Raw genomic sequence first — 25,660 nt, forward strand, 5'->3', positions numbered from 1 at the left:
CAATCCTAGAGAAGGTTCCATGTACTGCTGAGAAGAATGTAAAATCTTTAGCTGTAGGATGAAAAGTTCTGTAGATATCTGTTAGATCCATTTGGGCTATAGTGTCGTTTAAATCTACTGTATCCTTGTTGATCTTCTGTCCTATTGATCTGCCTATTTCTGAGAGTGGAGTATTGAAGTCCCCCAGTACTATTGTATTGGGGTCTAAAGCTCCCTTTAAGTCCCTTAACAAATCTTTTAAATAAACCAGTGCCCTGTAATTAGGTGCATATACATTGATAAACGTTATATCTTCCTGTTGAATTGATCCCTTAATCATTATATAGTGCCCCCCTTTGTCTCTCCTAACAGTTTTTGTGGTAAAGTTTATGTTGTCCAATATTAAGATGGCTATGCCCGCTCTTTTTTCATTTCTGTTGGCATGGTATATCTTTTTCCAGCCTTTCACTTTCAGTCTGTATGGATCTTTATTGGAAAGATGTGTTTCTTGTAAGCAGCAAATAGATGGGTTTTGTTCCTTAACCCAATCAGCCAATTGGTGTCTTTTAACTGGACAGTTCAGGCCATTAACGTTCAATGTGACTACTGGTAAGTAGTAACTTTGCCCTGCCATTTGCCAAAGATATTTTCTGATATATGCTTTGAACTTCCTGTGATTTTTGGTGTGAGATTTCCTTCCTTTACCTTCTTTCAAATTGATGACCGTGTTTCTGTATTTCTGTGTGTAACACATCTTTTTTTTTTTTTTTTTTTTTTTTTAAACTTTTATTTAATGCATATAAATTTCCAAAGTACGACTTATGGATTACAATGTCTTTCCCCCCATACCGTCCCTCCCACCCACAACCCTCCCCTTTCCCACTCCCTCTCCCCTTCCATTCACATCAAGATTCATTTTCGATTATCTTAATATACAGAAGATCAGCTTAGTATACATTAAGTATGGATTTCAACAGTTTGCTCCCACACAGAAACATAAAGTGAAAAATAATAGATGATTTTTTTAAATGATGATGAAATCAGAGCAGACCTATTGTCATGTTTAATCCCAGTGAGAGTCAAGTTGGGAATTGATAATTTCTTTTCTTTTTTTTTTTTTTTTTTTTTTTTTTTTTTTTTTTTTTTTTTACAGAGGATCAGTTTAGTATGCATTAAGTAAGGATTTCAACAGTTTGCACCCCCATAGAAACACAAAGTGAAATATATTGTTTGAGTACTCATTATAGCATTAAATCTCAATGTACAGCACATTAAGGACAGAGATCCTACATGAGGAGTAAGTGCACAGTGACTCCTGTTGTTGACTTTACCAATTGACACTCCTGTCTATGGCATCAGTAATCTCCCTATGCTCCAGTCATGAGTTTCCAAGGCTATGGAAGCCCTCTGAGTTCTCCGACTCTTATCTTGTTTAGACAAGGTCATAGTCAAAGTGGAGGTTCTCTCCTCCCTTCAGAGAAAGGTACCTCCTTCTTTGATGGCCTGTTCTTTCCACTGGGATCTCACTCGCAGAGATCTTTTGCCAGAGTGTCTTGGCTTTCCATGCCTGAAATACTCTCATGAGCTTTTCAGCCAGCTCCGAATGCCTTTAGGGCTGATTCTGAGGCCAGAGTGCTATTTAGGACATCTGCCATTCTATGAGTCTGCTGAGTATCTCACTTCCCATGTTGGATCACTCTCCCCTTTATTTACTCCATCAGTTAGCGTTAGCAAGTACTAGACTTGTCTATGTGCTCCCTTTGACTCCCAGTCCCTTCACCATGACCGACTGTGAACTGAAACTGATCACCTGGAACAGTGAGATGGCATTGGTACATGCCACCTCGATGGGATTGAATTGGAATCCCCTGGTATGCTTCCAACTCCACCACTTGGGGCAAGTCAGCCTGAGCATGTCCCAAATTATACATCTCTTCCCTCTCCTAACACATCTTTAAGCATCTTTTGCAGGGCTGGACGAGTGGCAACAAATTCTTTCAATTTCTGTTTGCTACGAAAGGTCTTTATTTCACCTTCATTCACAAATGAGAGCTTAGCTGGATATAATATTCTGGGCTGGCAGTTTTTCTCTCTTAGTACCTGGGCTATATCTCGCCATTCCCTCCTAGCTTGTAGGGTTTCTGCTGAGAAGTCAGTTGTGAGTCTGATTGGAGATCCTCTGAGAGTAATCTGACGTTTCTCTCTTGCACATTTTAGGATCTTTTCTTTATGTTTCACTGTGGAGAGTTTAATTACAACGTGTCGTGGTGAGGATCTCTTTTGGGCGTGTTTATTAGGGGTTCTATGAGCTTCCTGTACTAGGATGTCTCTGTCCTTCTCCAAACCTGGGAAATTTTCTGCTAATATCTCACCAAAAAGGCCTTCTAATCCGTTCTCTCTCTCCATGCCTTCAGGAACTCCTAGAACCCGAATGTTGGTTTTTTTTAATAGTATCCTGAAGATTCCCAACAATATTTTTTAGATTTCTAATTTCCTCTTCTTTTCTTTGGTTTGACTGTATCCTTTCCTGTTCTCTGTCTTCTAAGTCTGATATTCTCTCTTCTGCTTCACCCGTTCTGTTTTTAAGGCTCTCTAATGTGTTTGTCATTTGATCTATTGAATTCTTCACTTCATTATGATTTCTCGTCACTATCACAGTTTCATGTTCTACTAGTTTCTGCGTTTCATTTTGATTCTTCCTTAATATTTCATTTTCACAAGAGAGATTTTCTATCTTGTCCATTAAGGATTTCTGTAGTTTGAGAATTTGTTTTTGAGAACTTCTTAATGTTCTTATATTAATTTTTTGAGATCTGCTTCTTTCATTTCTTTTATCTCATCATCTGCATAATCTTGAATTGGGGTGTCTATTTCATTAGGGGGCATCATAGTATCCTCCTTGTTCTTGTTACCTCGGCTTTTGCGTTTGTTTGGCATATTGGAGATATTCTTTGTTTTTTTCTCATTATACTGTGACTCTAGATTAAGAGGGCTGTCTGCTTTTGATGGATCCTTAGAGGCTGTGATGGGTGTGGACAGAGAGCTCTGGTTCTACAGGGTTAAGGGTGTGCCAAAGGTGATTCACCCTGATTGTTCTCTTGCTCGCTCTCGCACGCTCTCTCTCTCTCTCTCTCTTTTTTTTTTTTTTTTGACTCATTTGGGAAGTAATTCCACACAGCTGAGTGGAATTGAGAGTAGTTGATGTATGAAATCTGGCCCCTGTGGGTATATGTTTGCTTTCCAGAGTCAGGTTTTTCTGCTTGGCTAATGAGGGGCACCCACTTTACATATGCAAGATGGCGTGCACCGCTTTACTTACGTAAAATGGCGCCTGCCCTTTGTCTTGCTTGGCTTTGTAAGGTGAGTGGAGAGAGAGGCTAAATGTCCGTGCTGGTTCCCCTTATTTATTCGATTTTTTTCTCTCCTCCAGCCAGCCTGGTGAACTTTCCCCAATGGGGTTTCAGGCCTCGTTCTCTGCAGGCTCTTTCTGCTTTTCCCCGCCAATGTCTCCGGTTACCGAGAGGTTTTTGTCTCACCTCCCCTTCCAGCGCTGGTGCGCAGACTCTGCAGCTCTGGCGGGTCCAGCGGGTCCGGCAGCTCCGGCAACTCCGGCAACTCCCGCGGCTCGGCTTCCACGCGGTGGGCAACCTTGCTCTCCTCGTAGGTCCTCCAAGTCACAGCCACTAGATCCGGAAGAGTTTCCTCTGCAGTTTTCCCCTGATCCTTTTCCTGAGGCTACCATATCTCCACTTTTATTAAACCATCTTTTCCTGGACTATTGGTGCGTGCCCTCACTATTCCGCCATCTTGGCTCCGCCCCTCACTGCATTCATTTTTTAATGTCACATCCTATTAATTGATTGGTAAAAGGTGCCTCACAGGTGGAGAGGCCTGTTGTCTCTCTAGGGGACTTGCTCTCCCCCCATTCCAGTCAAGAAATATGGAGGATCTTCAAAAAGTGTGTGGAAAATGGAATGAAAATTAAAAAAAAATTTATTTTAGTACAAAACTTTTTTGAAATCTGTTCACATGAGGGACGTTCAAAAGTTAATGGAAAATTTATGTTCTGAAACAACTACTTATGGATTTCAAAGACTTTTGCCCCAAAATAAAAATGTCTTTTAATGACATTCTCCCATGAATATTTTGATTATTTTGAAGTAGCTGCAGGTTTTCCTTTGTTTATATTATCTTCATGGATGCTTAGAATGAGGTTATAGCCAATACGGTATGATAGGCAGCTCATGGGTGTTAAAAAGACACAAAGAATTTATTGATTGTCATTTTTTTATTTAGAAAAAATTTAAAGATTCATTTATTTGAAAATCAGAATAATGGAGGGAGAGGGAGAGACAGAGAGAGGTCTTGCATCTGCTGCTTCATCCCCAAGTGGCCACAACAGGCAGAGCTAAGCCAAGCTGAAGCCAAGAGCCAGGAGCTTCATTCAGGTCACCCACGTGGGTGGGAGGCACCCATGTACTTGGGCCATCTTCTGCTGCTTTTCCCAGGTACCTTAGTAGGGAGCTGGACTGGAAGTGGAACCAGCACCCATATTGTATGTCAGTGTCATGGGAGGCAGCTTTAACCACTACTCCACAGTGTTGTCCCCTACTTTAAAAATTTTAACAAGTGGCCGGCACCACTGCTCACTAGGCTAATCCTCTGCCTGCAACGCCGGCACCCTGGGTTCTAGTCCCGGTTGGGGTGCTGGATTCTGTCCCGGTTGCTCCTCTTCCAGTCCAGCTCTCTGCTGTGGCTCAGGAGGGCAGTGGAGGATGGCCCAGGTGCCTGGGCCCTGCACCTGCATGGGAGACCAGGAGGAAGCACCTGGCTCCTGGCTTCAGATCAGTGCAGCGCGCCGGCTGTGGTGGCCATGAGGGGAGTGAACCAATGGAAGGAAGACCTTTCTGTCTCTCTCTCTCACTGTCTATAACTCTACCTGTCAAAAAAAAAATAAAAAATAAAAATTAAAAAAATTTTAACAAACATATAAAACTATCCACATTTATGGGGTACCATGTGAAGTTTCAGTGTAATGTCCAATCAAGATAAACAGATTCATCTCCTTAAACTTTTAACATTTCTTAATAGTGAAAGCATACAAAATCCTATGTGGTGTTTTTTTAGTAAATAAATATCTGTTATAGAATGCTGATCATTTTGAGATCTGACTCAAGGGTAGGAGCTAGCATTAGAACCTGACTTACACAAGAGGTGCATTTAACAGTACGGAGGAGTTGGTTAGGCGCTGTTTCGTTATCCATTTTCATGAAAAGAAGGAACACAGTCCTTGTGTCACTGCTCTGTATCACATTTAGGTGAGAATACCTTTGACCTGAGTATGTAACCCTGTTGTCAAGAAGCACAAGCCTTACCAATGTGTGAATGTATTCTTTTTTCTGGGCTCCCTCAGTGCTGTTGCAATGGAAGGGGTCAAGCCGGTGATAATGGCAGACACTGCGTTGTGTGATGATGCATTTCCATGACTTCAGCAAGCCCAAGATGTGTCAGGAGCCCCGGCAGTCGTGTCAGGATCCAGCTACTCATCCCCAGCTGACTCTGACTCTGTCTACCCATGTGCAGTGTCACGCCGGGCCAGGAGTATCCCTGCGATTTTAAGTGCTATGGTGAGCCATGAGTCACTTGGGAATGCATTTTTTAGGGCTGCAAGGTCCTGAGAGGCCCCAGCCTGGAGAAAGGCTGGAGAAGGGAAGGCTGGAGCTAGGAGTTGACAGCTGCTGCTCAATTCCCAGGCCCTACCAGTGACGTCATAGCCTCTCTACTGGTTACTGCTCTAGCCTGATTGTGCCTTGCTGTGGCTGGAGCCCGGATCCTTCCTGTGGTCAGTGTTGGCCAAGAGAGATCAGCAGAGATGGAGCCAGGCTAGGCTTTGAAGAATCTGCTGATGGCAGCTGTGTCTGGAGCTGTGTTGTTCATTTCTGTGTAGAAAATCCTTGAAGAGGAAAGGGCGGGATCTCCTGATTTCCAGTCACTGTCTCTGCCCACCTGCATCACTGCCTGCTGTCTGGATTATAGTGAAGAACTGAGAGAGGCAGAGATTCCCTTTAAACAACTGAGTTCTTTTATTTTGATCCATTAAAGAGTGGAAGGAAGGTTGTGATGTTAGGAGGTGCAGAATGGGGAAAATTAGTCTTGGTTATAACCCGACTAATTGTCAGAAATTTTACATACTCTCTTACTTCACTGTTTTGGAACCCATGTCAAGTAAGAGTTCAAAGTGTTTAGCATGTACCAGGTACCAGTCTAGGAGCTGACTGTTAATATCTCCAATTTAAAGATGAGGAAAATAAATTTGTGAGAGACTAAATCTCTTTCCTCAAAGTTGTACAACTAATAAATGAGTAGACAAAAATCAAACCAGAGCAGTTTTTTTTTTAAATGTATTTATTTGTTTTAATTTGACAGTTACACAGAGAGAGAAGGAGAGGCAGTGATAAAGAGAGAGGTCTTCCATCCACTGGTTCACTCCCCAGTTGGCTGCAATGGCCGGAGCTGTGCTGATCTGAAACCAGGAATCAGGAGCTCCCCCCAGGTCTCCCATGAGGATGCAGGGTCCCAAGGACTTGGGCCATCCTCCACCAATTTCCCAGGCCATAGCAGACAGCTGGATCGGAAGTGGAGCAGCCAGGACTTGAAACAGCACCCATATGGGATGTGGGCACTACAGGCAGTGGTTTTACCTGCTACGCCACAGCGCCGTCCCCCAATTTTTTTTTTAACTGATGCCTTAAGATTTCCTTTCTAAAGGTCAGAGGTTGTTATTATAAAGAGATTTAATAACAATTTTAATTTTTGTTAGGACCCTTATTAGATGGACTAGTTTTACCTGAATGATTAAAGCTGAAAACATAACTCCACATAGTTCATGTAGAATGAAAATGGAAGTGTGCAAAGACCATGATTACTTCTCTTTCTGTCTTCTTTTCCCTACTCCTCACATATCCTTTACAATCTCCTAATTGTAGGGAGTAATGGGAGTTTGCCAACTATTCTCTTGTAATGGACAGACATATCAAAAATAGTTCTGATAATGTAATTCACAACCCTTTCTGTTATAAACAGGATAAACTGTTTTTGCTTTCAGAAATGAATCTCCACCCAAGAAATACTTAGAATAGCAAAAGAGTGAATGAAATTTCAGTCTTTTTAAAGTAATGAAGCCATACGGGAGTAGAAAGAGCACACTCCTTTTAGTAATGAAGCAAGAAGCTTCCTTGACATCTGCGTACAAATGTTCAAGTTGTTTGTTACAGATGAGGAAATGCTTATGAAATAGAAAGATTCATAACACAATAAAAAGTAGGGAGGGTTCTTTGTCTCAGCTAGAGACGTTCCGAATGTGACACTTTCAGTATTTTATCATCTTTCTGATAAAAATTGTTTTTCCACTATGTTTCCCGCAGAGGTGGTGAAGGACGTAGATGTACCGATGTTCAGGCGGCTGGAATATCTCTGTCAAGCCTTTGTCTCCAGCTGCTGTTCCCATCCTGAAAGCAATGCTTAGATCACTGCAGACCCACGTCATTTCCAAAGCGTTCTCATAGCCTTTGCCTCCCACACCACCTGCACTTGCATGAGAAATGTGTACCCCAGCTTCTTACCACTGGTTACAAATGTCCCACGATGCTCTAGAATCTTGTCCCTGAGGCAAGTTACCACTGCTTTCTGTTACGTTATGCGAAGCATATTGATCTCTGTTTGAATACTGTAAATTATTTACAGATAAATCAAGATACTGGAAGATTTTAGATACAACATCTCCCTAAAGCCAATAGGAAAACATTTAAGCTGTATTCCATATCTATCCTAGTATCAGAAAATCCAGATCCCTTTTCTTTGACATGGAAGAAATAGGGCCTTTAGCAACAGGACAAAGTAAATAGAAATTTCATAAAGTAAATGCAAAAATTTTGAAGAAGGTATTTTGCTTCATGAAAGCATTAAACTAATCTTTCTTGCTTAACTCTCTCCATCTGGAGCATTCTCCATGGAGTGTGAGTTGGAGCTTTTTCAAGGCTGGCGTCAGGTGACTCACAGCTGCATTTTTTTCTTAATTAGGCCAGTCATCCTTCAGTACTACTGCAGCATGTCTAGGAGATGGAGTCGGGGAGAGGGGGTAAGCTCTTCACCCTGTCCCTCACCAGCTGTTACTGTGATCTTGGCTGCGGTTGAGTTGTTTTACACTTCCTGTTGTAAACAAAAAACCTCCAAAATGTTTGCTGAATGAACTAATTAAATATCTCATTGATGTGTTGTTCTATTATCTAGGCCATTGAGATGTTTACATAATACCAAATAACTTATAAAAGGAGGGAGGAAAGGGAGGTAGAGAAGGGAGATGAGGGAGGAAGGAGAGAGAGGGAAGGTTGGGAGGAAGGGAGAGAAAGATCTTCAGTCCACTTGTTTAATTCCCAAGTGCCTATCACAGGCTCAAAGCCAGGAAGCTGGAATTCTGTCCAGGTCTCCTGTGTGAGTGGCAGGAAATCAAGTACTTGGGACATCACTCACTGCATCCCAGAGTGTGCATTAGCAAGAATTGGGATCAGAAGCACCAAGTAGCCAGATGTGAACACGGCACTCCATGATGGGGGGTGGGTATCGCAAGCAACAGCTTAAGCTGCTGTGCCACAGTGCCCATGCCTGGCAATTTACATTTATTTGTATTTTTATAAAAGTATTAATCTATCATGGATTAGAAAATTTTTTAAGGATTTATTTATTTTAAAGTCAGAGAGAGAAGAAAAGACAGAGATTTAATGTGTTGCACCATGAGAATTAATGGTAAAACTAGTCTTCAAACAGTGCTTTATACTTTGTGTGTCTGTGTGGGTGCAGTCTGTTGAAATCTTTACTTAGTATAGAGCTGATCTTCTGTACCTAAAGATAATTAAAAATGAATCTTAATGAAGAATGGGATGGGAGAGGGAGTAGCAGATAGGGGGTGGGAGGGCAGGTATGAGAGGAATAACTGCTATACTCCAAAAGTTGTACCTATTAAATTTATTTTAAAAAAGCTTTCTATAAATTAATTGAATTTTAAAAAGAGAGATTCATGTCTTCCATCCACTTGTTCACTCCCCAGTTGGCCGCAATGGCCAGAGCTGTGCCAGGAGCCAGGAGCTTCTTCCAGGTCTCCCACGGGTGCAGGGGCCCAAGGACTTGGGCCATCTTCTACTGCTTTCCCATGCCATAGCAGAGAGCTGGATGGGAAGTGGAGCAGCCAGGTCTCCAGTCAGTGCCCATATCGGATGCCGGCACTGTAGGTGATGGCTTTACCTGCTACACCAGAGCACCGGCCCCTAGAAATTTTTAAAAGAAAAAAGGTGAACAAACACATGGACCTTCACCATGGCATAGGTATTTTGAGAAGCACTGGCCTATGCTACTGTTTCTAAACTGAGCTGTGTGCGCAGGATCCTCAGGGAGACTTCTTAAAAAGCACAGATGCTTAGTGATTAGAATCCTGAGTTCTGTATTAAAACACCAACAGAAACCCGCTCCAGCTCATCTTGATGCACGCCATGTTCAGAATGCCAGTTAAACCAGGTTTGCTTAATTGCTTCAGCTAATTGCCTTGAGACTATTTTAAGTTTTTGGCGATTCTAGTAGAATCTAAGTGTCCGTGAACATGGATCCTGTTTTCTGCACTGTTAGGTCTGCCACACCACGCCTGATAGTGGATATACAGCAAGTAATCAGAAAGTCTGCTTGAAAAAATGAATATCTTGGCTTCCTATGTAGATGGACTCAAATAAAAACAAGGGCCATGTCTTCTATTCCATGACCTCCAGCAGATTCTTGGGCTGTAAAAGAACTCATTTTGTATGTATGTACATCAAAATCCTCTTGTGTCCTCCCTGCCTATGTTTGCGTTAAGAGCAATTGAATTTCTTAGCACTCTTACATTGTAACCTCAAGTACCACTTCCTACCTTTCCAAATTAACAGTTATAATATATTTTTCCCCAGAGTACGTGCACAGAAAGCCCCAGGCATCCATTGGTATTCCTGAGTCAGCTGTGGTTGATCTCCTACGTGGCCGTGGAGGAGAATTCGACCCAAAGCGGGCACTCTGCCCGGCCCAGCCTCATATCGCTCGGGGAAGCGGCTGCTTCTGCTGTTATCTGGCTGGTGAATGATGTGCCCTGTGACGCATTTTGTCCTCCTGTGACCCTGCAAGCACCTTTCACGTCTTTGTACTTTTTCCCACGCGAAGTTTCCTGTCTGCAACACCCATGCTCTTCGTCTCGCCACACGGAGTCTTGGACTCGTTTTCCTGAGGCTTCCTTCCTGGGACTTCCTGAGAAGCACGCGCTGCCTCCTTCCATCAAACTCCGCTTTCCCACCACACTCCCCCATTCCACCCTGCCCTGCTGTGCGCTACTGCATTCTTCCTCCTCCTGGGCTCAGGCCATTTCTCATGAGCTGCTGTGTCGCCTTTGCTCGGAAGCCAGCACTGGGATAGGCAGAGACTCCACAGATGCTCTTGAAATCAGACTCAGGGCAGTGAGGTCAGGAGGGAGTCGGGACCCTGCGGTGCTCCGGTGCCCTGCATCCCACGGAGACGTCGTGAAAGGACAAGGACAGGATTTTTTTCCTCTCCAAAGTGGATGGGCTCTCCTCCAGTGAGCTCTGCTTCTACTGGGCCTGAACAAGAAAGAGTAATCCTTGCCTTTGGGAGGCTATAATTAAATTACTGTGGTGCCTCAAAAATGCACATTTTATGATTGTGTCCTTTTGTTTTATTCATATACAACCTAGGTTCCTTTATTTTGTCTACATAAAGGGTAATAAAAATACTGCTATAAATAATAGTTCATTACTGATATTTTCCTTAGCCCTTGAATTATAAACCTTTGTAGAGTTAAGTTATTTGATTCAAATTCTCAAGGGGGAATTTCTTTTATCTATCTCAACTATCATCCCTCTGAGAGCAGAGACCTCACATGCGTGGGTTCAGTCCCCAATGTCCAGACTTGGTCAAGCTGAAGTCAGGAGCCGGGCACTTGTTCTGGGTCTCCCGCATGGTGGCAGGTACACAACTTCTTGAGCCCCTTGTTGGCTCCCATGGCCTGAATAGCAGGAAGCTGGAGTGATGAGGCAGAGCTGGGTGTTGAATCCAGGCTCTCTAGTATGGCATGCAGATGTCTTAACTGCTAAGCTAAATGCCTGCCCCAGGGGCGGAGGAGGGGATTATCATTATCAAGGCAAGCCAATCTCCTCTATGATGTGCTTTTATGTCAGTTCATCCTTGCCCTGAGGGTGTCGACCTCTGGCTTCCCAGCTTCAGCCAGGGTCTGTTCTTTGTCTATCCTGTAGGAATGAGGCTTCGTTTTTGGCATACTGTTCCCACCATGACAGCAACACAGAAACTCACGGTCATCAGGAGACACCTGCCGATGAAAACTAGTTGGTGATGACTCATCCCTATGAATTCCTTCTTTCAATTCATTTTTTGGTTTGTGCTTATTGCTTGGTCTCTGGCTATCTCAGGGAAGAATTTTTTTTTTAAGATTTATTTATTTATTTATTTATTTGAAAGAGTTACAGAGAGAGGTAGAGACAGAGAGAGAGAGGTCTTCAATCCGCTGGTTCACTCCCCAGATGGCCACAATGGCTGGAGCTGCACCAATCCAAAGCCAGGAGCTTCCTCCGGGTCTCCCACGCGGGTACAGGGGCCCAAGCAGTTGGGCTCCTCCACCACTTTCCCAGGCCATAGAAAGCTGGATCAGAAGAGGAGCAGCTGCGACTAGAAGCGGTGCCCACATGGGATGCCGGCACTCCAGGCTAGGCATTAACGCGCTGTGCCATAGTGCTGGCCCTGTCAGGAAAGAATTTGTATGGACTACTATGCATTCATTTTCCAGAGATTTGTTTTCCATGAACATGGTATCTGGGGGATATAGAATGGCATGATGATAGCTGAAGGAGCCTAAGTGTATTTCCTTTGTGCACTATTTTAGATAGTTTCTATAGATGATTTGAATTGCAGTTGAACTACTTTCTTGGGATGGAGGAAGGAAAAATACTCAAGAACAGAACTTACGTTTGTATTCCAATGAATTATTTATCCTTTAGGATGATTGTAAAAGGAATGAGAAAATGTGATATAAGATGCAAATAATGTTTACAGATTTGTCAAGAAATTAATTGAGTCAAGGCTGGGGAAAAGAATCTGCATTTTTTCTGGGTGAAGAGACCCTTCTTTGGTGTTTTACAATCTCTGCATTTCCCTTGAAATGTCAGTTGAATTTGTCAAATGTATGAATTACTGTCTTTCTTATTTCTCCTCATTCTTCACAGGCTTTCTCTTTTTAGGGCCCACTCTCTTGTTTTTTTTTTTTCAGATTTCTACTTTAGTTGATTCTGCTTTAAATTAGTCTCTCAATCTGTTTCCTTCTCTTTCCCTGTAGTTTTCTTTCCAAGTTCCTCCCTCTCACTCACAGACACATGAGACAGCTTGCTTACAGACTTTTCATTTTCTCACTCCCCATCTCCAGCGTATTTCTTCTACTCCATTTCTTGGTGAAAAAAGCGATTTTCATAGAAATGTTTCTCCTTTTTCTTGTCAATTGTTTTCTTTTAACAGTCACCAGATGAGGAATCTTGGAAACATGGGGGAAATATAGTGATGAAAAGCTTGTCAAATATTATTTTTAAAGTGGAGAATGCCCGACAAAGCAGATTGTCTGGTTTCACCAAAATGGGTGTGGCCAATAGTATTGATCATGTTATCTCAATGTGAAGGGATTGGAAGCAACAGTAGGAGGAAAAAGTTCATGAAACCAAATCGATTGTATCCAAAAAAAATTGTGTAAAAAAATGGGTGTTTCATGGGCTTCTGAGAGGAAGTCAAAGGTTGGACCAATGCTGAGAGTCAAATGAACATGGTCCCCATAAGAGTAAGAACATTTCCAAGAGCAAAATGTAGTGATAAAAAGCTGCGATGGTCTTGTGGAGTGTTCTGTGTGGACACTTGCATGTTGTTGGTACTTGACAGATCATTATGTGGATTAACCCATTTAATCTCCACAAATACTCCACAGATTATTTTCACCTTTATTTTTCAGGTGAGGAAACTGAAGCTTTAACTTGGTGACAGCTTTTCCTGAATCGTGGGGCTGGTAGGTGAATGCATCAGTATTTAAATACAAATATATCTGACCCTCTGGTCTGATTTTTAACCAAACTGCTACACAGAGTAGTAGAGTATTAGGTAAAATACAAGGGGACTTTAAACTTTCATGGAAATGGAATTAAAAGATAAGTTTATTTTGTCGCAAAAGACTTTAAAATTTATACAAGCAAGTGATCTTCAGAAAGATTATGGAAAGGCATATTATGAAATAACCTACATGGGATTTAAAAATTCTTGGTACCGAAATAAACTTACCCTTCAGTCTCATTTTCTGCAAACTTTTAGAAGTACTCTTATACAAGATGCGCAGGTAGCATTTCAGGCACAAATTTTTAGTGTGTCTCGAATATTTGTACACTGAACATTGTTTATCTGAAATTCAAGTAATACAGAGTGTCCTGTATTTTTATTTGTTAAATCCGATAATCCTTTGTGGAAGATCTTTACCCTTCAAGGGAAATTCATGAAAATTCAGAAGGCATATATGATAAGGGCAGTCATACATTGGAAGGAAAAGAATTCCACTAGCTGCAACAGAAGAGCACCTGGAAGAGGTGGCAGTAAATGTTGTTCTTGGAAGATAACTCAATTTTGACTGGTGGGCAGGTGGCTTAATGTGATGCTTTTGGAGTTAAATTCCGATTTAGCACTCATTAGCAATGTGACCTTGGACAGGTTACCCAAGCTCTTCTCTGTATAAAATGAGCATATCATTACCTCCCTTCCTAGATGACAGGCACAGGGCGCCTGAACATCAGGGATACTACACTCTCTAGCTGGTGATTTGATTACAACATAAAGTCTCACAGGGCAAAGAGGGTGCTTTGTTATCTTTCCTCTACCCGCTCCTGTTGAAATACTTTGCATATAGGAATAGTAAAGTGTACAGGGGGTACCTGGGAAGATGCAACTCTTAGGTTCTACAGATCAAAATGGAGTGTAGTTACTTGTTCCATTTTGAACGAGAAAAAGGAGATGTTGCATACTGCATCCATCTTTCAATGTTTCTTAGGCCTCTGAGAGATTAGTCTTCAAGTTAAAAACAAAAACAAAAAGCAGAACCACTACTTCAATGTTATCCCTTAAGCCAAAGGTAGAAAAGAAAATGCCATCATAGTTGATGGCTGTGATCTTTCTTTTAAGGCTTTAAAAGGAAAATCGCTTAGATACCATCTTTTTTTTTTTTTTTTTTTTTTGGACAGGCAGAGTGGACAGTGAGAGAGAGACACAGAGAGAAAGGTCTTCCTTTGCCATTGGTTCACCCTCCAATGGCCGCCGCAGCCGGCACACCACGCTGATCCGTTGGCAGGAGCCAGGTACTTATCCTGGTCTCCCATGGGGTGCAGGGCCCAAGTACTTGGGCCATCCTCCACTGCCTTCCCGGGCCACAGCAGAGAGCTGGCCTGGAAGAAGGGCAACCGGGACAGAATCCGGCGCCCCAACTGGGACTAGAACCTGGTGTGCCGGCGCCACAAGGCAGAGGATTAGCCTGGTGAGCCGCGGCGCCGGCCTAGATACCATCTTTAAACTTAAATGGACCTTGGAAAAAGTTGGTCTTTTCTTAGACCAGGATTGTAATTTCCAGAAGCTGGAAGGAACCAACTCAAGGGTGCCATTTGCCTTGGTGGGATTTAGACCCAATCACTCTAATGGCGAAACTTCAACTCTTTTAGCTCCTTCTCTGGTTTCCATCTCACAAATTATGTTCACCGCTGATGTCTCACAACATCAGAAGACCTACACTGAGAATTCTTTTGAATTCAAACCAAGGTACTGTGCTTTCATAAATCCTCCACTCACTCAGGAATACGGAGCCCAGAGGGAATGACATGATTGCAATGGTTTTTCTCTGGACTTGAATGTTTGAGGAAGGTTTTTCTGTGGTCCAGGAAGGAGTGGAGGAATATTCTGGATCCTTTACTAACAGATTTTCTTTTAAATAAAAATCTATGGCCATTCTCTCAGTGAGCAGGTGAAGTGTGTTACAAAATTGATCTCGAGCCTTGAGAACACGGTGCATCTGAAGTGCAGGAGTTGTACTGTTTGGTGTTGTGGACGTGGAATTCGTTTTAGTTGCTGTTGCCTTCAGCACCTACACGGGGGAAGGTCCACCTGCTCTGCTTCTCTTTGTGACAGCACAGAGAGCTGGAGAATTCACATTCAGGGAAACTGAAAGGTATCCATAAAGACGAGTTTTCTCTAAGGACCCAGAGCTGTGTCATTTGATGGCAGCTAAGGAAAGTTGGGAAGCAAGCAACACGCACCAGTGATTTCCTCTGCCCCCCTTATGCTTTCCAAAGTTTGCTGTGCCTCCAAAAAAGTTGGTTTTTGGTTTTTTTTTGTTTGTTTGTTTGTTTTGTTTTTTGTCTAATGTCGCTGAGAATTGCAGCCATTTAGCTAATAAAGACAGATAATATCGGAGGGAGGATTGCTCACTGGGGTTTTGGGGCTCTTTCATGAGGCTTTTTAGACAGGCAAGTCATATTCTGATCAATGAAATGTCATGACCAACAGTTCTGACAAGTACAAAGGGAACTTGGATCTGTCAAGACCGCAGCGGGGAGATTCGCCTTTAACTAAATCTGCATCCAGGAATTGTAAATTTAGCATCCCATGGGCATTTCTCTTGCACCACAGCAGTGCGATAATTTGTGATGAGTACAAGACTAGCTTAAACAACGTACTCCCGGGGAACCGTGAGTCTAACAACACTGACAACAGCACACCTGCCTTACTCTTTCGCAGATTTTAGCAGGGGAAGATTCCTTCATAATCAACGGGTGATTGAATCATTAACCTCGCTCTGCCCAACAGATGCCTGTGAATTATCTTCTGTGCCCAGGATATTGTTAAATAGTCCAAATTACCGTAATTTGGCACTTGTCTTGCACAGCCACTCTTCTGGGTCCACAGGTCCAGGAATAAGGGGCCGGAGCTTCCATTACAGGCAGTGAGGCTCTGGGACAGAGCTCTGTGTTGCCCTGTTGACAGCTGCCCCTGAGGAGCTGTGAAGTTATCCTCAGCTCTTCCTGATTTCAGGAGAGAAAGCCCTGTTGTTGATTTCAAGTCTTTTACATGGACCAGGGTAGGGTTTTATAGATGTGCTGCAGGATTGCTGTGTTGGGGTAGGGTAGAAGGAGACAGGGTCCTAGGAGAGAAATTCCACAAGAAATTCTTTGCATGTTGTATGAGTCTATGTTTTATATTTTTTCCTTGCAGTTTATGATCACTTCTTACTTAAGTTTTTTTGTTTTAGATATAATTTTGTCCTCTTACTTTTGTGGACAAGCTTAGGGCAATCAAAGGGCCCTACATGAAAGCAGAGAGTACAAATATAACACGACCAGAAATGTATGATTGAGGTAAAGAAGTAATTTTCCTTTGACAAGATTCGTGTCTCACTGTAGAGTTCACTAAATATGTGATTTTTCTTTTATTGTTCACTGACATTTTCCTTCTCTGAAGAAAAAATTTCAATTTCCCCCTTTAAGATGAATCATTGCCTGTAAACTATTATTTTGTTATCGATTATTATGCATGTCATTTATATAAATGACTAGATTTAAAAACCTTACACATATAATTAAAACAGTGCTGTACAGACAAGACTCTGAAGACTTTTTCCAACATAAAGCAAACATTGAATAGTTGGAAAAATTTTCGTCGAAAAATCATAGACCCATAGCTTTGGACTCATGACATTTGGTTTTAGGAACTTATTGTGCTGTTCTGCTCTCTCTTCACAGTATTTACCACTTCCTGCTACGTCAGCTGACCTTTTATTTTAATGGATTTTCCAGAAGGAACCTGCGGTCGTAGAGGCGGTCCAAGGCTGGCCGTGATTTCAGATGACAACTTCACAGTACTGGTGTTGCTTTATGCTGTTACTTAACTGAGCATGATTAGTCAGTGAGCCTAACGAGGTAACTTCTGTGTTATTTCATTTGAATCTGGCAATACCAGGATGACTCATCGCCCAGATTCTAGGTAAATATTAAACTAAGGAGACAGGAGTAAGTTTAAGGAGGTGTGGATTTCACCATCTGTGTTTTGCCAAGATGGTGAAATATCACAGTTTAGACTCCATGCCCCAAAATTAGCCATGGAGAAAAGATAGAGGCATTGAGAAGGCACCAGCATCTTGGTGTCGCCTAAGCTCCCACCTGTGATGCGAGGCATCCCATATCGGCGCCAGTTTGAGTCTCGGCTCCACTGCTGATCCAGCTCCCTGCTCATGTGCCTGAGAAGCAGCAGTAGATGGTTCAAGGGCTCAGGCCCTTGCACCCACATGGAGATCTTGAAGAAGCTCCTGGCTTCTGTCTTTAGCCTGGCCCAGCTCCTGTCATTGTGACCATTTAGGGAGTAAACCCATGGGCAGGAAATCTGTCTCTGTCTCTCTCTCTTTCTTCTTCTTTTCTCTATAACTTTGCCTTTGAAATAAATGAATAAACCTTTTTTAAAAAATCAGTGAAAGCATTAAAAAAAAAAAAAAAGCATGGAGGAACAAAGAAAATCCCCTATGAGACAGAGGCCTGTCTGAGAATTGATTTGCATAGGATAGTATGGTTAGTAGTCATCTGGGGCACAGGAAAGCCAGGAGGTGGATGGGAGAATGGGTGCAAGATGGTTGTACGTGTGATCCTCACGCCCACAGCATCAGCATCTGCTGGGAACTTAATAGCAAGGCAGACTACTGACTCATCCTAAACCTACTGAGTAAAAAACTCAGCCCAGCGATGTATGTTTAATAATCCCACTCCCACCCCAGGTTTCTCTGCTAAAGTTTGAGCCAAGAAAGGGTTTTAAGCTCCGCTTGCCTTTTTCTTATGGCCCAACACGTTTGCCAGCAGACTACAGGAAACACCATTGCCAGTGTGGAGAGCACTACCAAGGAAGTGCAAAAAGTAGTCTGCAGTCAGGAGTCTAACAGGTGCACAAGGGTACTTCACATAGTTGCTGTAAAATAGAACCAAAAATAAGCTGACTATGCTGAGAAGTCACATTGAAATCCATGCAGACAAGGGGATCTTCACAAAGTTCTTGGAAAAGCGTAGGATAAACAAAAGTTCATGAATTTCAAGACATTTTGCCCCAAAATAAGCTTACCGTTTACTTCCATTTTCCATGTGGTGCTTGAGGAACTCGCACAGACTAACCAGCTGGTCTCAAGTATTTGTTCTTCCACTAAAGCCCACAGGTTACAGCCTGTGAAGCAGGGTGTACTTGCCTTTATTGATTCACCTGAGACTTTAAAGGCATCTTGGTGGAGTGGCTGCTTCCTGCCATGACAGTCAGAAAGTCCCAAAGACACTGTACCTGTGTGCTCAGGTCTGCCTCGCCAACGCACCTGCGCCACTTCAATCAGTGTGTCGTCTGCCATTCCCCACTGACCACACAGAGGCACATGTTCCCAGGTCAACGTAGGTTCACCGGCACAGGAAGAGTGTCTGAGCAGAGCAAGATCCGTCACCAAGACCGGAAGATCATACAATTTCAGATCCCATTTTATAACCAAGAAAAATGAAATTAAAAGTACAAAGTCAAGTGTGAAAGTGAATATTGGTTTAGGAGGACACAAGAAATCACAACAAAGTATATATTTTTAAAAGCTGACTGGTGTCATAAACATCCTTAAATTGAGAAAAATATTTTTATTAATTAGCAGTTGACATATCCCTACAAAACTATTTTCCTGTTTTTGTAGCATCATTCTCTGCTCAGCTCTTGTATAATCAAATATATACAAAACCACAATTTAAGAAAGATATTTTCATCTTTCTTATCATGTGATTGCTCAAAATTTATTTTTATTGGTAGCTAAATCATAAAACATTCAACTTTATACACTGACATGTTCTTATTTTTAAAAGCTGTGTATTATTTTTATCTACTGGAAAGGCTGAGTAATGGAGAGAGAAAGAGAGAAAGAAAGAGGAGAGAGGGAGAGAACCTCTAACACCAGTTCACTCCCGAAATGTCTGCAACAGCAAGAGCCAGGCCAGGCGAAGCCAGGAGCCAGGAACTGCATCTGTGTCTCTCATGTGGGTGGCAGGGGTCCACGCTCATGTGCTGCCTCCCAGGCACAGTAGCAGGAAGCTGGATCAGAAGCAGAGCAGCCATGACATCAACCATCTGAGATGGGATGCAGGCATCCCAAGTGGGATTCAACCTACTATGCCAGACATAGTCCTGAAACTGTTATTTTTCTGTTTTATAAATCACAGGACATCTGGTAAGTCCTATTCTATATAATTTGTATCAACATTGTGTATTTTGAATTTTGGGTATATTTCTAGACTCAGGGAACTTTGATGAAGGGTTGAGGAAAAATAAATTCTCTTCTTACAGCTTTACACATGATGATTGGTGACTTTCTCCATGTCACTTTCTGGATTGGTACATTTCCAGCCCCTCCCCCCGCCTTGTCAGCACTGAGCACTGTAAGGCATGTCCCTGTTGCAGTGGGCCTCCCTGTGTCCTGGTACAGGATGGGGTTGGTAGAATGTATTGGAGGAGCATTCCTGGGCACCATTCCTACCCAGGTGCAGCCGGCACTCACCACACTCAGAAGTTACTGTCGGTCATGTATATTGGCCTGGAAATGGAGTGGAAAGCCTCAGCAGTCTCAACTGATTGATGAAATCTAAGTGTTTCTTGCTATTTACAACAATCTATGAGCATCTACTTCCGAGGCCCATGACTCAAACTTTTGTGTATTAGGCGGTCTTCTCTGGAGAAACAAACCCAGCGGGGTGTAAATGCACACACATGCCACACACACGAGGCAGCAGCAAGAAGCTTGTGGAAAAATGAAATTACAAGGTGAAATTATTTTGGTGCCAAAAAATTGAAAACTACACAATTTTTCCATAATATGCATTTCTATGGACATATTAGAAACTTTTTTGTATGTGTGCATGTAGAGAGAGAGACAGAGAAAGAGAGAAAGAGAAACCAAGAGAATTTAAAGGAACTAGCTCTCCTAATTGTGGTTTCGAGTCCAAAATCCACAGGGGAGTTCAGAGACACAAGATGAGTTGTCGCCATTCGGACCCGCAGCAATCTACGGGCGGGATTTCCTCTTCCTCTGGAGACATCAGGCTTTTTTCCACTAAGGCAGTCTACTTTGACCTCATGTGACAATTTCTTCACAGAAACATCCAGAATAATTTTTGACTGACTCTCTGTACCGTGGCAGAGCCGGGTTGATAGAAAAAATCAACCATTATAATTAGCTTTACGCTGGTGCCGCGGCTCACTAGGCTAATCCTCCACCTTGTGGCGCCGGCACACCGGGTTCTAGTCCCCGTCCGGGCGCCGGATTCTGTCCCAGTTGCCCCTCTTCCAGGCCAGCTCTCTGCTGTGGCCAGGGAGTGCAGTGGAGGATGGCCCAAGTGCTTGGGCCCTGCACCCCATGGGAGACCAGGAGAACTACCTGGCTCCTGCCTTCGGATCAGCGCGGTGCGCCGGCCACAGCGGCCATTGGAGGGTGAACCAATGGCAAAGGAAGACCTTTCTCTGTCTCTCTCACTGTCCACTCTGCCTGTCAAAAAAATAATAATAATTAGCTTTACAGTGACCTGAGGCATTCAAGTACTTAAAAAAACAAAAGCACAATAAAAGAAACCGCTTCTGTTCCTAAGGCAGAGATACTGGCATTGCTGGGAGGCCAGGGCTTTGCAACATTCATCCACATTCACATCACATGTTCTCTCTGTCCAGACAACCAGGAGAGTCACTCTTTACCACCTTACTGTTAGGCAGGATCTTGTTGCTAGTAGGAGTGAAAGGAATGTTTTTTTCAGTGCTGGGTGAGGCTTGTCATTGCCAGTAAAGGAGTCTCCAGAGCTCTTTGCCTGTTGTCTTGGCCGGCTGGGCTGCCGCGTTCCAGATGGTTCATGTACGTGATGGTGGCACCTCTGACTCTATAACTGCTCATATCCCATAACACCTGGCATCGTCCTGCAGCCTTATCTGGACCTATTGCAGTCTTTGTACTCATTAAGCCATTTTCTGTTACTACATCATCATCTTATTATATGAACCTATTAAAATATGCATAGTAAATTTAATGAAGTAAGAGATAATATCAACAGTATGAAGCATTACTAGAATCATAAAGAATAATCAGATAAAAATATTTGGCATGAAAAATTTATTATTTGAAGTACGGAACAAGGATGAAAAATGTGATCACTATAACTGAAGACCAGTGTGGTAGATTTTTTTTATTTCTTTTTTGACAGGCAGAGTGGACAGTGAGAGAGAGAGACAGAGAAAGATCTTCCTTTGCCGTTGGTTCACCCTCCAATGGCCGCCGCAGCCGGCGCACCGCGCTGATCCGATGGCAGGAGCCAGGTACTTCTCCTGGTCTCCCATGGGGTGCAGGGCCCAAGCACTTGGGCCATCCTCCACTGCACTCCCTGGCCACAGCAGAGAGCTGGCCTGGAAGAGGGGCAACTGGGACAGAATCCGGCGCCCGGACGGGGACTAGAACCCGGTGTGCCGGCGCCGCAAGGCAGAGGATTAGCCTAGTGAGCCGCGGCGCCGGCCAAAATGTAGTAGATTTATAAACTTGGATTGGGAGATCCTACAGAAGCCAGCAAGAAGTAATAAAAAATTAAAATTATAAAAGGAAAGGATAAAAAGGTATGAATGATAGCAATAAAAGGTAAAATGGGGGGCGGGCGCTGTGGTGCAGCAGGTCAACGCCCTGGCCTGCAGTGCCAGCACCCCATATGGGCTCTGGTTTGAATCTCAGCTGCTCCACTAATAATCCAGCTCTCTGCTATGGCCTAGGAAAGCAGTGGAGGATGGCCCAAGTCCTCAGACCCTGCACCTGCGTGGGAGACCCGAAAGAGGCTTTTGACTCCTGGCTTCAGATCAGCTCAGCTCTGGCCATTGCAGCCATCTGGGGAGTGAACCAGGGGTTGGAAGACCTCTTTCTCTCTCTGGCTCTACCTCTCTAACTCGGTCTTTCAAATAAATAAAATAAATCTCTTAAATGGGGGGGGGGGGGGACTGTGCTGTGGTGCAGCAAGTAAAGCTGCCTGCCTGCAGTGCGGGTATCCCATATGGGCGCCGGTTCGAATCCTGGCTGCTCCACTTCCAATCCAGCTCTCTGCTATGACTTGAGAAAGCAGTACAAGATGGCTCAAGTCCTTGAGCCCCTGCAGCCACGTGAGATACCCAGAAGTTCCTGCCTCCTGGCTTCTGATTGGCGCAGCTCCAGCCGTTGAGGCCCTCTGGGGAGTGAACCAGCAGATGCAAGATCTTTCTTTCTCTCTCTCTGCCTCTGCTTTTCTGTAACTCTGCCTTTGAAATACGTAAATAAATCTTTAAAAAAAAAAGTATAATGGAGTCCCCAATGAGAAAAATGTAAAACCAAAAAAAAAAAAAAAAAAAAAAAAAAAAAGAGCAGGAAATATTTAAAGAAATGATGGAAATACATTACCTAGAATTAAAAGGAGAATTTTACTAATAGTGGACTAGGGAAAATATAAAGAAAAAAATCCACACATAGAATTACTGAGAGAAATTTAAGAATTTCAAAAACAAAGACATTTAATTTCAGAAAAGGATTACCTACAAAAAGGAAAAAGCTTTAGATTAACCTTGAATTTTTTCCTAGAAATACTATGGCCAAGAAGATAAAGGATTAATGTTTTGCAAGTATAAGAGTAAATGATCTCTATCCAATTTTATGTCCAGTCAAATTACCATTCAGATGAAGACACATAATAAAAATACTCTGAGGCATAAAAAAAACCCCGAAGGTTTATCACACAAAGACCCACGTTAACTGCACTTTTGAGAAACAAATTTAGGAAATGAGGCAAGATAAGTGTGAAGTGTCATTAAATATCTTCATAGAAATTATTTTCCTCTAGAAAAAGGGAATTATAACTAATGAAAATAAAATGAAAACGTGCATCCCACATTAACTCAGACCTAAATTTTAGACATCATCAACTTTGAAATTAGTAGAAGATACGTAGGAGAGAGTCTTCAGGATGTTGGAACAGACACGGATTTTTGGGCCCAGGTTCACAAAGCTCAGAAAGAAAAGCAAAAGTAGAGAAATGGGATTTCCTCAGACTGAGGAGCTTTTGCGCAGCGAAGGAAATGATCAACAGAGTATAAATGCAAACTGCAGAGTGGGAGAAAATATATTTCAAGTTACACATCTGACAAGAGGTTAATAACCAGAATACATAAAGAACAGAACTCAATAGAGAAAAAAAAAAACCACTTCAAACAATCTAATTAAAAACGGGCTGTAGCTCTAAACAGACCTTTTCCAAGGAGAATGTACAAATGGCCAGCAGGTACATGAAAAACGCTCAGCGTCACTAGTCGGGGAAATGCCAATCAAAAGGACAATGAGGTAGCACCTCCCTCCAGATAGACTGGCTGTTATTTTTTTTTAAAGATGTATTATTTATTTTAATTGAATGTCACATTTACAAAGAGAAGAAGAGGCGGGGGGGGCAGTCTTCCATCCATTGGTTCACTCCCCAGATGGCCTCAACGGCTGGAGCTGCGCCGATCTGAAGCCAGGAGCCAGGAGCTTCTTCCGGGTCTCCCACATGGGTGCAGGGACCCAAGGACTTGGGCCATCTTCTACTACTTTCCCAGGCCACTGCAGAGAGCTGGATCAGAAGTGGAGCAGCTGGGACTCTAACCAGAGCCCATATAGGATGCTGGCATGGCAGACAGTGGTTTTACCCACTATGCCACAGCACAGGCCCCTAGATTGGCTGCTATTAAAAAGACACTGATAACAAGTATTTGCCAGGATGTGAAGAAAAGGGAAACCTTGTACTCTGTTATTCAGAATGGATTAGTACAGCCATTGTGGAGAATAGTGCAGAGATTTCTCAAAACACACACACACACGCACACAACAGCATTACCTCATCATGGTCCAGCAGTCCCACACTTGGGTGTATATCCAAGAGAGATGAAATCTGTGTGTTGGAAAGACGTGTTCAATTCCAGTTTTATTGCAGCACCATTCACAGTAGCCAAGAAAAACCTAAGTGTTCATTTACTAATGAATGGATAAAGAAAAATGTACATGCACACCTTGGAATACTACTAAGCCATAAAAAGGTGAAATCTTGTCATTTGCAACAACCTGGATGGGTCTGGAGGTCATTGTATTAAGTGAAATAAGCCAATCACAGAAAGACAAGTACCACATGGCTTCTCTCCTATGTGGAATTTCAAAAAGTTCATTTCATAGAACTTGAGGATAGAATGGGGGTTTCCAGAGGCTGGGGAGAGTAGGATGGAGAAATGGAGAGAGGTTGATTAATAGGTCCTGAGTTACAATTAGAGGGGAGTAGAAGTTCCGTACAGTAGGGTGACTATAGGTTATGAAATGGACTGCATTTTTCTCTTGAAGAAGCTTGAAAAAAGAAGTTTTAATTATTTTTTAACCATAAAGAAATGTTAAATATTCAAGGAGATCGATGTGTTTACCTTGAATGCATACTATACAGTGTGTGCATGTAGGAAACATTACCTAGCACCCCATAAATGTGCACTTTTAATGTATCAGTTAAAAACGTTTTTAAAATGCTGCTTGGATGAAATCACTCAAAAATCAATTTTTTTCAAGATTTATTTATTTGAAAGGCAGAGTAACAGGGGAATGTACAGAAACAGATCTTCTATCCACTGGTTCACTCCCCAAATGGCCACAAGGGCAGGGACTAGGCCAGGCTGAAGCCAGGAGTCAGGAACTCCATCCTGGTCTCCCATGTAGATGGCAGGGTTCCAAGTAGTTGGGCTATTCTCTGCTTTTGCAGGCACATTAGTCAGTAGCTAAAACTTGAACCTGTGCTCTGATATGGGATGATGGAGTTAGCAGGGGCAGGTTAGTTCACTGCGCCACATTGATGGCCCAGATGTTTTTAAAAGGACTTGTACATTATAAAATTTCGGGAGTGTCACAACACAGAACAGTTTATTTTGAAATAAAAGTAAGCCTCAGAATTAGAGAGTTCCTGCAAGCTTACCCACATGATATTGACAAAGTATAAGCAAAAAATTTAAAAATCTATCTACCTTTTTCCTGTCAAATTGAATCCTTAACGTGTCATAAAAGAAAGCTTTTATCTCTCGTATGTTCTGACAATTATATGACGAAATGTCACAATAATACTTTATTAACAAACAGATGACATTGCATGAAAAATATACCTTATGGACATGCTCCTGAAAATATTTAGCTGGGGCCAGCGCTGTGGCCTAGTGGGTAAAGCTGCCACCTGCAGGGCCGGCATCCTATATGGGCACTGCTTCTAGTCCCAGCTGCTCCACTTCCAATCCAGCTCTCTGCTGTGGCCTGGGAAAGCAGTAGAAGATGGCTCAAGTCCTTGGGCCCCTGTACCCATGTGTGACACCTGGAAGAGGTGTCTCTCTCCTGACCTTAGATGGGCCCAACTCCAGGCATTGCGGCTGTCTGGGGAGTGAACCAGCAGATGGAAGATCTCTCTCTCTCTCTCTCTCTCTC

At 42.8% G+C, this 25,660-nt stretch overlaps 1 long non-coding RNA gene across 1 annotated transcript in view; it reads left to right on the plus strand.

The window, feature by feature from the left end:
• LOC138850137 (uncharacterized) overlaps positions 1–25,660 on the plus strand; it is a 354,420-nt gene that overhangs the window by 223,532 nt on the left and 105,228 nt on the right. Inside the window, exon 3 of the long non-coding RNA XR_011389711.1 lies at positions 13,070–13,123. This is a non-coding gene — a long non-coding RNA (uncharacterized lncRNA). The remainder of the gene's footprint in view (positions 1–13,069; positions 13,124–25,660) is intronic.

This window comes from Oryctolagus cuniculus, chromosome 6 (genome assembly GCF_964237555.1).
Source record: "Oryctolagus cuniculus chromosome 6, mOryCun1.1, whole genome shotgun sequence".
In the NCBI taxonomy this organism is placed as follows: Eukaryota; Metazoa; Chordata; class Mammalia; order Lagomorpha; family Leporidae; genus Oryctolagus; species Oryctolagus cuniculus.